Raw genomic sequence first — 16061 nt, 5'->3', positions numbered from 1 at the left:
AGTTAATAAATACAATCATTAAAACAGTTTCTGGGTGATATGGACAGCTGAGGGTTTTTAAAAAATATATTTTTATTGATTTCAGAGAGAAAGGGAGAGGGAGAGATAGAAACATCAATGATGAGAGAAAATCATTGATTGGCTGCCTCCTGCACACCCCCTTCTGGGGATTGAGCCCACAACCTGGGCATGTGCCCTTGACCAGCATTGAACCTGGGACCCTTCAGTCAACAAACCGATGCTCTGTCCACTGAGCCAAACTGGCCAGGGCGACAACTGAGGTTTTATAGGGTGCTATTCTCAGCCCTCATTTAAACCAGAGCAACTCTCTTTAAAGGGTTTATAAATTAGGCATCTATATAATATTTCATTTGAAGGAAGTTTCTACTGGTTATACAAATAAACACAAATGAAGTAAGAAGTTTGACTATTGAGACTTTTGGCACAGAATAAGAGAACATTTTCTTAAAATTATGTCTAAACCCAGGCAGAGTGGATTAAATCTGGCTACAGACTGCACTTTAATAAAGAGCCACCGTTAACTATGAAACTCTCCTGCAAGACACAAGTAAATAACCATCATTTTGTTTGAGGATCATCTTTATAACTTAAAGGAAGGGATAAAGTGACTCACCCAAAGTCATAAAGCTTGTTGGGGAAAAATCCTGCTCTGGCCACTGGGATTGGGTCATTCTAAACGACAGTGATCCCAGGATGGGTGCTGATGGAATACTTTACGCCTGGTATGATTTATTGACTTGGGTTTTATTTGATTTTTATTAGTAAATATTTCTGAATGTATCTCTAAAAGAAAAGGGCTTGTAAAATATAGTAATAATAATAATACCATTATCATACTAAAATACTCAATGTTCAAATTTTAGATTTGGAGGCAGAATTTAAAGTCAAGCTGATCAAGTTTGCAGGACCTTTGAAATATGGTGTGATCTTTTTGGGTCACAAAGTCCTTATCTGTGAACTAAGGGTGATTGTAATATCATTAGGTTTTGAATTTCAGATTTATAAAGTCCTTTTACAATGCAGCACATGTTAAACAGTTAATAAACTATTGCAAGATGGTGAAAAAAAGTTCCTAGTAGATACTTAATAAGTCTTAGCTGTTATTACTAAACAAACAATTTAAAGACAGTGTAATTTGTTAGGTCCATAGAGAGAAGATGGTGCCTGGAGGGTTAGGGAACAAACACCTTTTAGAAGAGATGTCACTTAAGAAATGGATGGATGGGGCCAGGAGAATGGGAAAGTGGTGCTTCAGACGGAGGCAGAACTGAATTAAGGGATGGACAAGCCACCAGTTCCCAGGTGCCTTTCTACAAAGGGTACAAAAATACCTCTGGAAAAACACTAGAAAGATGGTGCCATTTAGTTGCTGTTTCCCCACATTACTCATTACGGAATTGGTGAAATGTAAAATGGTCTAGTCCCTGTACTGGACATATAATAAATATCTAGTCTTTAATTTGAACATATAACAAGAAAAAAATTGTTACTTACAATCCCCACTGCTGTAAAGGAAGGTGGGCCTTGGTAACTAGAGGCTCTTTGGTTTGCTAATCACAAATGAGTTCCACAATCTTAGTATAAAATATTAAGTATGAAAGTTTAGCTTGAGAGACTGAGACAAAGTCAAATTGCTCTACATAATAAAGGAGCTATGGGAGGTCTTCCAAGGGGAAGAAGGAAGGAGAAAGCCTGCCTGCTGGAGGAGAGAGAGAGGAGACCCCCATCCAGACGCTGTGACAAAAGGAAGAAGGAACATTTATTTCTGCCTTAGACTCTTTGGGAGACTAGGAAAGTCAACGACTCCTTTCTTAGAATTTTTAAAGACATAACATTCACAGGATTAAAAAAAGAAAATACTGATTGTAAAATAGTTATAAAAATATTTTTTTAAAACTACAAATATATTTGGGAGGGAAAGGGTTGAAATGGAAGAGCTCAGGGGATTTTTAGGGTAGTAGAAATGTTCTGTATGATATTGTAATGGTGGATACATGTCATTATACATTTATCAAAACTCATAGAGTATCAACTATGGACTTTAGGTAATAATGATGTGTATTATGTTGGTTCATCAAGTGTGAAAAATGTACCACTCTAGTTGGGGATGTTGATATTAGAGAGGCTGTGTGTGTGCAAGGAGGAGCAGGGGTATATGGGAACTCTGTACTTTCTGTTCAATTTCACTGTGAACCTAAAACTGCTCTAAAAAATAGCCTATATATTTTTTAAAACTACATTTGTTATATAATAATATAGGTACTTCTTTATTAACACTTAACAGGATCTAGATCTATCACTGAGTCTAATACCTACTACAATTCAAGGTAGTGATGACCATCTATATATATAAAAGCCTAAGCAACCGAATGACTGAACGACCAAATGACCAGTTGACTGGTCGCTATGACATGCACTGACCACCAGGGGACAGATGCTCAATGCACCAGATTGGGCTCCCTTCTGTCTGGATTGGGCCTGTGGGTATTGGGCTGAAACTGACTATCTGACATCCCCCAAAGGGTCCCGGATTGTGAAAGGGCAGGCCAGGCCAAAGGACCTCACCAGTGCATGAATCTGTGCACCGGGCCTCTAGTAAATAATATTTCAAAATATCTGCAACTACTGTAATAGGACATGAAAACCACTCTGATTCTATAAGTGAAAAAATAAATCACAGGTACTGCTAATGCTGCCATGGTTTATTACATTTGTAATGGAAGGAAATGCTAAATTTCAATGACAGATCATTGAAAATAAAGATGTAAATTATTTTATCCCCTCACATTTCATCCCTGGAACCTTTTGCGGAGAGGGGCATTCTATGGATCTTTATGAAGGACCCCTTACGTACACCCTAGAATTGAATCAGACCAATTTCCCATCTCAAAGATGCTGCTGTTCTGTCTTCTCCCAAGCTTCCCAGCTGATCTGCATTGTTTTTCTCTTTGTTTTTGTCCATTAAGACCAGTGTGTTCTGCAGCCAGCTGACCCTGCTTATTCCTCAGGTTCCCTGATATTCAGAAAAAGCAGAGCTGCCGCTAAGATCAGCAAAACCAGTGTCATGAGAAGTTGTAGTGGGTGGGGAGAAGGAGGGAGTGCCACCTGTACAGTCTTTTATGTTGGGTGCTGGAAAGATGTCTCCCCTTCATTGGTTACTAATAACAATTTGTAGTGCGTTTATGATACGTTTGAACTTCAAAGGACTTGGCCAGTATTATTAACTAATGATGTCTCATTTCTGCAGTTGAGTTGATTAGGGTAGGTTTGCTTTCTTATAAAAGTCTCTGATGAGTGCTGCTCCACTATTCTGGAGATCTTACTGAGGTAAATAAAAGGGAGATATGCCCACGGACAATCAAACCATTGTTTTCCCAGGGGTTCTTTATGATTCAAATAGAAGTACTTTTTTAGGCTAGTAATATAACTGAATGGATAAATGAATCCATTTTTTCTCACTGAGCTCAGAATCCTTCTCAAGACAATATTCCCAGCAGCCATTACTAAATAAAAAAGGAGATTCTCAAGATGAAACATTTTCCTAGACTATGATTTTGATGTGATATCCCTGTTAAGTAACGTTTTATCGATCTTCATTTTCTCTGAATAAAGCCTTTGCTTCTTGTTATGACATTCAAGGCTCTTCCTAAACTCATCCCAGACTATCTTTCTACGACTCTTCCTCAAAACTAGCCTCTGTTATCTACCTTTTCCTAAACACAGACTCATTTCTCACATACTTTTAATTTTGCTCAGGTCATTTCCTTTGCCTGGAATGCTCTAGCCCTTGTTTTATGTTATTTCTGTACCCCCAGTCAACTCTTCCTGAAGCCTTCCCAGATGGCATTCATTGCTCCACCCATATGCTTTCTGTATGCATTTCCTATCATTGCCTTGTCTCATTTTCCCTCCAGTGGTAGTTATTTATGTACCTTTGTATTCCCAGGTAGATTGTGAGCCCCTGCAGAGCAAGAACCACATTTTTCAATTCTACTCTAGTGCCTAGTTAGTGCCATGCATATAGAAGGCATTCAAAATATGTCTGCGTGCCATATGATTTCTTTCATATGTGGAATTTAATTAACAAACTGAACTACTGAGCAAAATAGAGACAGACTCATAGATACCAGGCAGGCAGCTCCGGGGTGTGTGTGTGCGGGGGGAGTGGGTGGTGGAGGGATTGAACAAAAACAGGAAAAAAAGAGAGAAAACTAATGGACATGGACAGCAGTATGGTGATTACAGGAGTGGTTGGAGGTGGAAGAGAGCATAGAGGGAATAAATGGCGATAGGAAAAAAATAAGAAAAGAAGAAAAAGAAAAAAAAAGTGTGTGATAGAATGAATTGTCCTGCATTATTCACCTTTGAATTTTGCAGTGAATTGTGCTTATGATTCACAAAGACTAAGGGAAGATCACTTCTATGTGATTCAGCGGTTTGTTACTATCTACACTAATAAAAGACAAAGATGCTAATTGACCGTACCTTCACTACACCCACCAGCCAATCAGAGCAACTATATGCAAATTAACCCAACCAAGATGGCAGTTAATTTGCATATACCGGCTGGGAGCGAAGACTGAAGATAACGTAGAAGGAAGTGAAGTGCTGCAGAAGGGAGCAAAGTAGAGGCGGCGGAGACAGGAATGGAGCCAAGGCGGCAGAGGCAGGAGGGAAACAGGCCGGGCAGCTGAGAGGGAGGGAAGCAGGCCAGTTGGCAGAGAGGGAGGGAAATAGGCCAGGCGGCAGAGCAGGAGGGAAACAGGCCGGGCGGCGGAGCAGGAGGGAAACAGGCTGGTCAGCAGAGAGGGAGCGAAGCCCGCCTCAGCGGGTTTCCCTCCCTTCTCTGCTTCGCTCCAGCTGCAGGAAGCCCTATTCTTGCAGGAATATTCTTGAAACGGGCCTCTAGTATATACCGAAGTCCCTTCACAAGCCATCTATCCCTCTCAGTTTCGTCTTCCAATTCAGTCATGCCTTCCTAGAATCCCTGGAAACCAATCCCTGGTGTGTTTTCCCACTTCCATGTCTTTATTATCCTGGACTTTCTTTCTGACATGTCTTTTCTCCTTATCTGGCTAGCAAACTCCTAGTCATCCTTCAAAGTCCAGATCAAATATCTGCTGAACACCATAGCTTTCTCAATCCACCAAGACAAAATTAATTGCTCCCACTCTCTGATTTTCATCAACACTTAAAACAATGACAGGTGCTCAATGACTAATTATTCAAACTGAACTACTTGCTCCCAGCACTTTATTCAGAATACCGTCTCAGTTAGAGGGCAATTCACTGGTCAGCAATTTAGGCTCTGCCATTAATGTACTGAAGCAGAGATCCTTTGGTGAGGAAATAGGCTGAGTAGGATTGAGGGGGCTGATGCCTCTGAAGTCTTATTTCTCTGTGTAGTGCTCCAAATGTGTGCAAATGGTTAAAACAAGAAGGAAGGAGGGAAGAAGGGAAGGAAAGGCGGGAGGAGAAAGGGAGGGAGGAAGGACAGAAGGAAAGTAAGAAAGGAAGGGAGGGAGGGAGGAAGGGACTTGTGAGAATAAGAAGAACCAAATTGTTCAAGCCTGTAATATGAGCACAGTTCCTATTACTGTTAGAGCTTAATGCCAAAATGTCATGGACCAAGCTCATAATTTAGTTTATGGCTGATCTTTATAGTAATAAAAAAAAATCTAGAAAAAAGCTACCTGGCACCATTTGCTGAAGACGTTTTTTAATACTGTCAAATGATTCATAATTATAAAGGGGGAGTGCACGGTGTTTGCTCTGTAGTGGTTAGGCTGAGACTCATTAAGCACTTTCTGCATCCAAGAGTCCTGTTTTATGTAAACAAGACCTCTGAGGAAGATCTAGATGGGTAATAAAGATGAAAGGAAATGCAGTATATTAACGTGAGGACAAATTAATAACGGCCGCTCCGTTCTCTACCAGGGAAATCAGGCGCTGTGGGATAATTGCACTTTTCAAGGCAGAAGGGGACCAAAAATTTAGGCAAAGTGATAGACAGAAGAAAGACAAAATCAGACAGGGTTCCAGGGTCACACTGCTCTATGAAGACAGCCTATACCTCGCCGAACTGTGATCATTGTACCCAGCCAGACTCTGATGGGACCTGCAGGGCTTTGACCTGGCCGCAAACAAAACCACAGTCAACGCTTTGCAATGGTCACTGCTGGGGCATGAACAAGCTCATGTTAGGGGACTGGAAGAGCAAGTAAGAGGAAGGTCGGAGAAGATGAGTGGTGAGATGTCAGCCCATGGAAATAGAAAGGAGGATGGGTTGAACAGAATCACCATTTCATTTCTCTTCACATAAAATAGTGGGAACCTGTGTGTTGTTGAGATTTGATTGAAATGAATGTAGCGTTGTTGAGAAAAAGCTGAGATAACACAGGTGGGGCTGTTTTCATATCAGCAATTGACTGTCTGAATTCCTAGACAAGTCTGTCAGCCAAACTGTTCCTGACTGACCAGAGCCCACACAGGTCACTGCAGGGGGCAGAGTTCAACGTGACAAAGGTACCTGTGGGGTCCCAGATCATTAACTGGCTCAAGCTTACTTGTCCATAGTTGGCAGGAGAAGAGCTCCATGTCACTGGATTTGAGAAAGTGTTACAGCCTAAAGATGGCCTCTTCTCCTACTAACCTTCAGGCCTTCACTCTTTCCTGGCCTTGGGTGTCTTGCTGCCAGCCGGTCTTAGAAAGAGTCCGCAGATTCACACACATTCTGCTGAATGGCCCTGGGAGTAGGGTGAGGCAAGCCAGACTGAGGGCACAAGCTTTAAGGAGGCATCCAATCTTAGGTGCTTGTCCTGCGCGCACACAACCTGGAGAGTAAGTGCCTCCTTAAATTTTGCACCTTGGGAGCCTCACTTACCACCCCCGCTTGCTCCCCCTATTCTATGCTCTAGACCAGTGGTCGGGAAACCAAGGCTCGCGAGCCACATGCGGCTCTTTGGCCCCTTGAGTGTGGCTCTTCCACAAAATACCACGTGCGGGCACGCATGTACAGTGTGATTGAAACTTCGTGGCCCATGCGCAGAAGTCTATTTTCGGCCTGGGCGAGTCTATTTTGAAGAAGTGGCCTTAGAAGTGGGGGTGCGTTCGCTGAGGTCGACCCCTCAGATTGAGGACGTTTTTAGCAAAGGCCAGCTTAGGAGTACCCTAATTAAGTTAATAACAATGTACCTACCTATATAGTTTAAGTTTAAAAAATTTGGCTTTCAAAAGAAATTTCAATCGTTGTACTGTTGATATTTGACTCTGTTGACTAATGAGTTTGCCGACCACTGCTCTAGACTAGAGACAGATGAATGAGTTGTATTAGCCTTAAAAACCTCACAACCAGGTTTCCATATGTTTACTCAGCTAAACTTCTCTTTCTTTTTACTGATTAGTGTCAAGAATATGAAGACCAGAAACCGTGCATGGTATTTTAAAATGCATGGTGAGGGGACCACCTTGCTTTCTCATAGAGCTCAGAGTTGACCTAACCAAAGGCTGAAGACCCATCACAGAGCCATCTTGACTCATCCAAGACCAAGATGACCCCAGGGACTCAGGGGCTGTTCCAACCTGGGCCGCCTTAGCAGGGCCCCATGCTTGGTTTAACGCTCTGCTATCACAGCCTTGAAGTTCTTAACAATTTTTTTAACAAGTGGACCCTCGTTTTTATTTTGCACTGAGTCCCAATTGGTCCTGGCTCCACTTAACAGGATAGATAAAAATATCTGGCATGCCAAACTCCCCGATCCCTTTAAAAACCCTTGCTGACCATTCTTGGAGTAGACACAATTCCTTAAAATACCCACAAAACCCTGCTACAAAACCCTGAGCCCCCATTTACCTCTCCGCCCCTCTGTTGTGGCACTTTCCTTCTAGCTATGGCACTCTGGCCTTCTTGTAGTCTCAGCTCTACTACATCCCATCTGCCTCAGGGCCTTTGCAATGGCTGTTTCCTCTGCCTGGAATATTCTTTTCCAAGCCACACCCCCTCAGCTCTGACTCTTACTGCTTGTCCTTCAGTTCTAAGTGCAGACCTTCATTCCCCTGACCTGACAGGCTGGATTGAGCCCACGCGGCACAATCTCACAGTTCTGCTTTAGTATTCATGATGATTTCTAATATAATCTTTGTATGATTATCTAATTAATGTCTATTTCCATGGGATTCCAGATTAGGTAGCAACGTTGTTCACTTTTGCAGGTTCAAGGACCAGCACAGTGCAGGGCACTTAGCAGGAAGGCACTCAATAAGCAGTTACAAATTGGAAGAATAAGGAAGAGGCCCAGGGTCATCCTGCCTGGGAATGTGTGTGTAGGGAGGTGGGGGCTCTGTGGAGGTGGGAGGTAGCTTCTGGAAGGGACTGGGACAAACCTGGGTGCCTTTTGGTTTCCAGCTTTGGTGTGGTTTCCAGACTCACATGCCCAATGTTTCTAACCAGAAGCTAGCTCAGCTCCAAACTAACCTTTGGTGAAGAGACACAGTGGAGGAGCAAAGTTTAATTACATTGAATTCAGTTTCCCGATGACCAACCCTGAGATCTCAATAATTACAGAATCATATACTGTGGTACACATTTCTAATGAGCACAAGAGTTTTCAGTTTGCAGTGTGGTCTGTTATGTGTTTTAATTGGGTTGTCATCTCAACTCTTTCTCTCTTATTTAGTAGTACACTTCTCTTTCATGGTTTTATTCCCTTTGATAGACTTGCAAGAGCATTATATTTTTTTCTAACTCTCTGGTATAGCTCATTTTGTCTCCATGCTTCCTTTATCTTTTCTTTTGCAAGCCACCAAAAGTCATGTGCTCTTCTTTGATTTTCTTCTATGGTTTCACATTTCTTTATAGTAATTTTTTTACTTATGATCTTTGAAATATTCCTACAAGGTCAGAGTGACAACTACTTGTTTCTTTGTTGAGAAGAAGAAAGTCAAGATTTTCTCTTGTCTGGAGGACACCCAACTTTCTTTAACCACCACCCCCCCCCCCCGCCCCAATCCCACCTCCATCCCCAACATTTTATTCACTCAGGTCCTTATTGTTCCTTGTTTTGCTTCCAAAAAATAGAGTGACTTTCTACTACTTCTCTGTGTGACAGAGACTTAGGGCATGTTTTTGGTTTCTTTTTATAAATCTTTTCTTCTTACAAGAAAAAATAAAAAAGACAAAGAAATGGTATTTTTCTAAGCAACTATTCAGTTGTCTAAAGATATAATTTTATCATAAAAATGATCCACTGTTCACAGCCTTGTCAGCTATTAGCAGTTGGTATCATTAAATTCTCAGTGAGTATGACAAGAGACTGTTCTCCTTGCTTATCCCCACTGTGTCCCTGCTACCTTGGAACAGCCATGAACAGAGGCAATTACACACATTTGATTATTAACCTATTTCAATCCAAATCTTAGTTAAATGGTAAGTAACTGATGGCTTAGGGGAAAAAAAGAAAATTTAGTGGAAACACGTAATGTTGGATGGTTTTGGGTCTGAATAAAGGGTTAGGTTGGGCATTGATTGTTCTTACTCGGAGTCCAGAATATTTAGCCATTCATCAGGGTGGTGAAATGCTTCTTTTTTGCTTTCTTCGCTTTTTAAAAGTAAGTTTCACATCTTTCCAAATTTCGATGCAGAAAAAAATACTTTTCCTATTTCTCCCTTAACTATGCCCTACAATGTGTCTCTTTATTTGGCTTGCTTCTAGTTTCCTTAGCACAACTTGCAATGTCTTACTGTTTACATTCATTTACAAGTCTTTCTACTGACTTTACCAATCATTATCTGTGTGACCTTGGACAAGTTACTTAACCTTTCTGAACCTCGGCTTCCTCCTCTGTAGAATGCCAACAACAACAACAATATCTACCTTCTAATGGTGTTTGTGAATTTATCCATCCATTCATTTATTCAACAAATATTTCTTGAGCTCCTACTTTGTGCTAAGTGCTACTCCATGTACCCTAAAGATACAGCAGTGAACAACATAAATTCCAGCCTTCATGGAGTTAACATACAGAGGGCTAGAGAAACATGCAAATCAATGTGCAATATGTTCAGATGTGCTAAGTTACTGTAGAAGAATAAAGCAGGGTAGGGGAGAAGGAGAATGATGGGGAAGTGGTAGGTTAGTTTCTCAGGAAGCAGATTCTGGGATAGAGACTCCTTAGAGCAGTGATGCGAACCTATGACACGCATGTCAGAGGTGACCGCAAACTCATTTTATTGGTTGATTTTTCTTTGTTAAATGGCATTTATATATATAAAATAAATATCAAAAATATAAGTCTTTGTTTTACTATGGTTGCAAATATCAAAAAATTTCTATATGTGACACGGCACCAGAGTTAAGTTAGGGTTTTTCAAAATGCTGACACGCCGAGCTCAAGAGGTTCGCCATCACTGCCTTAGAGAGTGCTCTCACAATGAACACCTGTGGGATCAGAAAGGCACAGGAGGGTAGAGGCCTCAGCTGACACCATGGGAAGCTCTGAAGCTGAGAGGACCTTTAAGGATTGACCCCAGTTGGGGCAAGGGTGTTGGACATTGATACCCCGCTTTCATTGGCCAGGGGACATGCCTCTAGGAAGGTGGTTCTCTTCAGCCGAGGTAATTCCTAGAGAGAACTGTGAACAGGTTGTCAATTGCCATTACTTCCAGCACCTGGGGGAATCGGTGCTTTGGTCCTGAAGGGGGTGAGCGCAGTGCATCACTGTGTCCACTGCAGGTGGCAGGGGATGTGCTGTTCTATGTACAGCGCTGAGGGAAGCTTTCTCTGATACAGTCACACTTGAAGAGAGGTCCGAGAAACTGATAACTGAGCCTTGCAGATGTCTTGGGAAAGAGAATACTAGACGGAGGGACCAAGAAGTGCTAAGGCTCTGAAGATGGAATGTCCTTGATGTGGTCAGGGAACCCAAAACCAGTGTGGCTAAAGAGGACTGGCCAATGGGGATAGCAGAGTGCTAGGAAATGAAGTCAGAGGGAGCCTCAGACCAGATCACACAGGGCTTCACAGGTCGTGGTGAGGATTGCTGTGAGAATTACTTGATTCACACAAACTGCTTAGGAATGTGCCTGGCACATGGTCAGTGCTCGGTGAAATTGCTGCCATCATCATCATCATCTCTGTGTGTGACTGCATCCTGTTAACCTTAAATGCCTTGCCTCTAACAAAAGCCCTGCTATACTAATATAGCTGGCACTCAAACTTGTTTGTTGAACCAAACATATTGTTGTGCGTGTGGTTTTTTAATTTTGTTTTGGTCTGCAGCACACTCTGCAACCTCTGTCTGCACCTACTTCAGAGGTTAATCAGCTCCTGAAGAATAAAGGGCCCCATCTGTGTAACTGATCTTTTCTTGTGCCCTGTCCAGCCCGGTGGTGCCCGGAGGCTTGTGAGGTGGCCTTCCACACACTGGCCCCATTTCTGTCCAGGACCACCCCCACTCCACCACTCTGCTCATTGCATGATCGCATGGTTAGGATACTGATGTTCTGTGCCCACAGAAGAATTATCTTGTGATACTGTCATAGTCGGACTCCTAAGGCCTGGCATATGACCTTTTTATGCAGTTTTCCCTTAAAAATTTAGTCATTTTCAAATTCAACTTTATCAGACATTGTGTCTGATCTGTACTTAGTTGGGTACAGGCTGTTTCCTTCAGCAAAGCGAGAGATGGTAACAATGCTTCGAGAACTGTTAAACATCATATCCTATACACACTTGAGTAGAAGGTGGCCCCCAATATAAATGGATCTGATATTTTTGGCTGTTTTGAACATATAAACTTTTGAGCCAAATTTTTGGCCGATTTAAATATATACACTTTTGAGATATAATAAAAGCAGGCAATTGCCAACTGATAATTTAGATAGCATGCATATTTAAAATTACATGCATAAATATTCATTTAGAAAGATTGCCTTTTTCCACTCACACATTTCATGAAACAATTTTATTCAGATTCTTTATGAGCAACTGACATTGGTGTCATTTTCTTCATGGAGCCATCTTTTAATTCCTCAAGTACAGTTTTCAAAGCACATCGTCTTCTGTTAATTCCTCAAGTACAGTTTTCAAAGCACATCGTCTTCTGTTAATTTTTCAATTTGTGCTGTCATTATCAATTTAGTATAAGCCATGGGCACCTGTTTATTAAATAATAGTTTTTTCCTCACAATCTTTTCAAAGATGTATATTTGTGATTTTGTAAAGTAACCATTTAAAGTATGCTTTAAAAATCTTGTTCAAAATAAAATTGACCACCTTACACCCATTAGGATGGCTGCTATAAGAAAAATCCTCATAAAATCATAAATGTTGGAAAGGATGTGGGGAAATTGGAACCCTTTTGCACTGCTGGTGGGAATATAAACTCGTACAGATAATGTGGAAAATCGCATGGTGGTTCCTCAAAAATTACCATATGATCCAGCAATCCCACTTCTGGGGGTAAACAAAAAGAATTGAAAACAGGTCAAAAAGAGATATTTGCACACCCATATTCATAACAACATTATTCACAGTAGCCAAAAGGTGGAAGTAACCCAAATGTTCATTGATGGGTAAATGGCTAAACAAAATGTGGTATATTCAAACATACAACTCTCTCTTTCTCTCTCTCTCTCTCTCTCTCTCTCTCTCTCTATTTATCTCTCTCTCTCTCTCTCTCTCTCTCCATCTCTCTCCCCCTCTGTCATATTATTCAGCCTTAAAAAAGAAGAAAATTCTGACACATGCTATAATGGATGAACCTTGAGGGCATTATGCTACATGAAATAAACCAGTCACAAAAGGAAAAATACTGTATGAATCCACTTATATGAGGTACTTGTAATAGTCAAATTCAGAGATAGAAAAAATGGTAGTTGGCTAGGGCTTAGGGGAAGGGAGACTAAGGAGTCATAATTTAAAAGGTTACAGAGTTTCAACTTTTACAAAATGAAAACTGTTCTGGAGAGGATGGTGGTGATGGTTGTACAACAATGTGAATATATTTAATGCCACTGAACTGTACATCTTAAAATAGTTAAGATGCTATATTTTATCTTATGTATATTTCATCACAATTAAATAAATAAAAATAAAACAAAACAAAATAAATTGAACATTTATGTTATGGGATCAAGTCCTTTGGAATAATTACTACATCTGTTAACCCCCCTTTTTTTTTTAATTTAAAAAACAAACTGATTCAGCCAGGTAACCATGAAAAACACCCAAAGTAGGCATTGGTTGAGATAAGTTCAGGCAAATGTGTCTTTCCCTCTGATGTTCAAAATAACTAAAGAGCTTCCTAAAAATTGAGAGGGTTTTCAATAACTTAATAAACATTTTTAGAAGAATAATTTTTAAAAATCTTTATTGTTGAAAGTATTACATATGTCCCCTTTTTTCTCCCATTGACTCCTTATAACCTTACTCCTACCCTCCGCCCCAGGCCTCCACCACCCTATGGCCTGTGTCCATGATAGAAAGATAATTTTTTTAACAAATAAAAGCACCTCATATTACAATTGGACCTGTATAGTAAATAGAAAATTTACAGTTGAACCATACAAAATTGCCTCTACTCAACAGTTTTTGATCTATAAAAGTGTCAAGTTCATATGTTGAACCTAATTAAATTATTTTCTGTGACATCACAAATTAGAAAAGTCTAATTAGACTACAGAACTAGTCTTGGATATTTATTCTGTGGTTCAAAATTTAAATTGTTGTAGCCAGATTGTAAATTGCCTTTGATTATAAGCCATGTATTGTCCCTAGAGGAAGCAGCTGAAGCTCAAACTTTGTTAATTTCTTTAAAATAAAAATAAATTATAACAGAGTATATCTGATAAATGGCATTTGATATTGATTAAAAAGTTGTTTTAAAATATCTCCCTTCAAATACTAAACTCATTTCCCCTAAGAACAGGATTAAGACAGGGATGCCCACTCTCACCACTCCTGTTCGATATAGTACTGGAAGTGCTAGCCATAGCGATCAGAGAAGAAGAAATAAAAGGCATCCAAATTGGAAAAGAAGAAGTAAAACTGTCCTTATTCACAGATAACATGATACTATACATAGAAAACCCCAAAGAATCCATCAAAAAACTACTAGACCTAATAAATGAATTTGGCAATGTAGCAGGATACAAAATTAACACCCAGAAATCTATGGCCTTTTTATACACCAATAATGAACTCACAGAAAGAGAAATGAAAGAAAAAAAAAACACACAATCCCATTTACCATTGCACCAAGAAAATTAAGATACCTAGAAATAAACTTAACTAAGGAGGTAAAAGACCTATACTCAGAAAACTACAGGACATTGAATAAAGAGGTAGAGGAAGACATAAACAAATGGAAGAACATACCATGTTCATGGATTGGTAGAATCAACATCATTAAAATGTCCATACTACCCAAAGCAATCTACAGATTCAATGCAATCCCCTCCCCATTAAAATACCAACAGCATGTTTCAAAGATCTAGAACAAACTCTCCAAAAATTCATCTGGAATAAAAAAAGACTCCGAATAGCCACAGCAATCCTGAGAAAGAAGAACAAAGTTGGAGGGATTACAATACCAGATATAAAGCTATATTACCAAGGCACGGTTCTCAAAACTGCCTGATACTGGCACAAGAACAGACATATAGACCAATGGAACAGAACAGAGAACCCAGAAATCGACCCAAGCCATTATACTCAATATTTGCCAAAGGAGGCAAGAGCATACAATGGAGTCAAGACAGTCTCTTCAATAAATGGTGCTGGGAAATTTGGTCAGATACATGCAAAAAAATGAAACTAGATCACCAACTTACATCATACACAAAAACAAACCCAAAATGGCTAAAGGACTTGAATGTAAGATGGGAAACCATAAAAATCCTACAAGACTCCATAGGCAGCAAAATATCAGACATATGTCATAGCAATATCTTTACTGACACAGCTCCTAGGGCAATGGAGACTAAGGAGAAAATAAACAAATGGGACTACATCAAAATAAAAAGCTTCTGCACAGCAGAAGAAACCATCAACAAAACCACAAGAAAGCCCACTGCATGGGAGAACATATTTGCCAATGATATTTCAGATAAGGGTTTAATCTCCAAAATTTACAGAGAACTCAAACAACTTAACAAAAGGAAGATAAACGATCCAATCAAAAAATGGGCAAAGGATCTAAATAGACACTTTTTGATGGAGGACATACAGAAGGCTGAGAGACATATGAAAACATGCTCAAAGTCACTAATCATTCCAGAGATGCAAATCAAAATGACAATGAGATACCATCTCACACCTGTCAGAATGGCTACCATCAACAAATCAACAAACGACAAGTGCTGGAGAGGATGTGGAGGAAAAAGAACACTTGTGCTCTGCTGGTGGGAATGCAGACTGGCGCAGCCACTGTGGAGAACAGTATGGCGTTTCCTCAAAAAACTAAAAATGGAACTCCCATTTGACCCCGTGATCCCACTTCTAGGAATATATCCCAAGAAAACAGAAACACCAATCAGAAAGGATATATGCACCCCTATGTTGAAAGCAGCACAATTTACAATAGCTAAGATTTGGAACAACCTAAGTGCCCATCAGCAGATGAGTGGCTTAAAAAACGGTGGTACATCTACACAATGGAATACTATGCTGCTATAAAAAAGAAGGAACTTTTACCATTTGCAGAAGCATGGATAGAACTGGAGAGCATTATGTTAAGTGAAATAAGACAGTCAGAGAAAGATAAATATCACATGATCTCACTCATATGTGGGATATAATGATCAACATAATTTGATGAACAAGAATAGATCCAGAGACAAATGGCAGGGGTGAGGGGTGGGTTTAAGAGAGCAACCCAAAGGGACTTGTATTCCATGCACATTAGCATAACCAAATGGACACAGACACTGGGGAGGGGGGGGGTTTGCCCGGGGTGGTGGAATGGGTTTGGGGCGGGGGGGGGGGTTAATTTGTGGGAAAAATGGACACTTATTGTATAAAATTTTTGGACCATAAAAAGAT

This window comes from Myotis lucifugus, unplaced genomic scaffold, assembly GCF_000147115.1.
Source record: "Myotis lucifugus unplaced genomic scaffold, Myoluc2.0 scaffold_182, whole genome shotgun sequence".
Taxonomy (NCBI): domain Eukaryota; kingdom Metazoa; phylum Chordata; class Mammalia; order Chiroptera; family Vespertilionidae; genus Myotis; species Myotis lucifugus.
The sequence above is the reverse complement of the archived record's forward strand: the minus strand, read 5'-3'. Positions refer to the sequence as shown.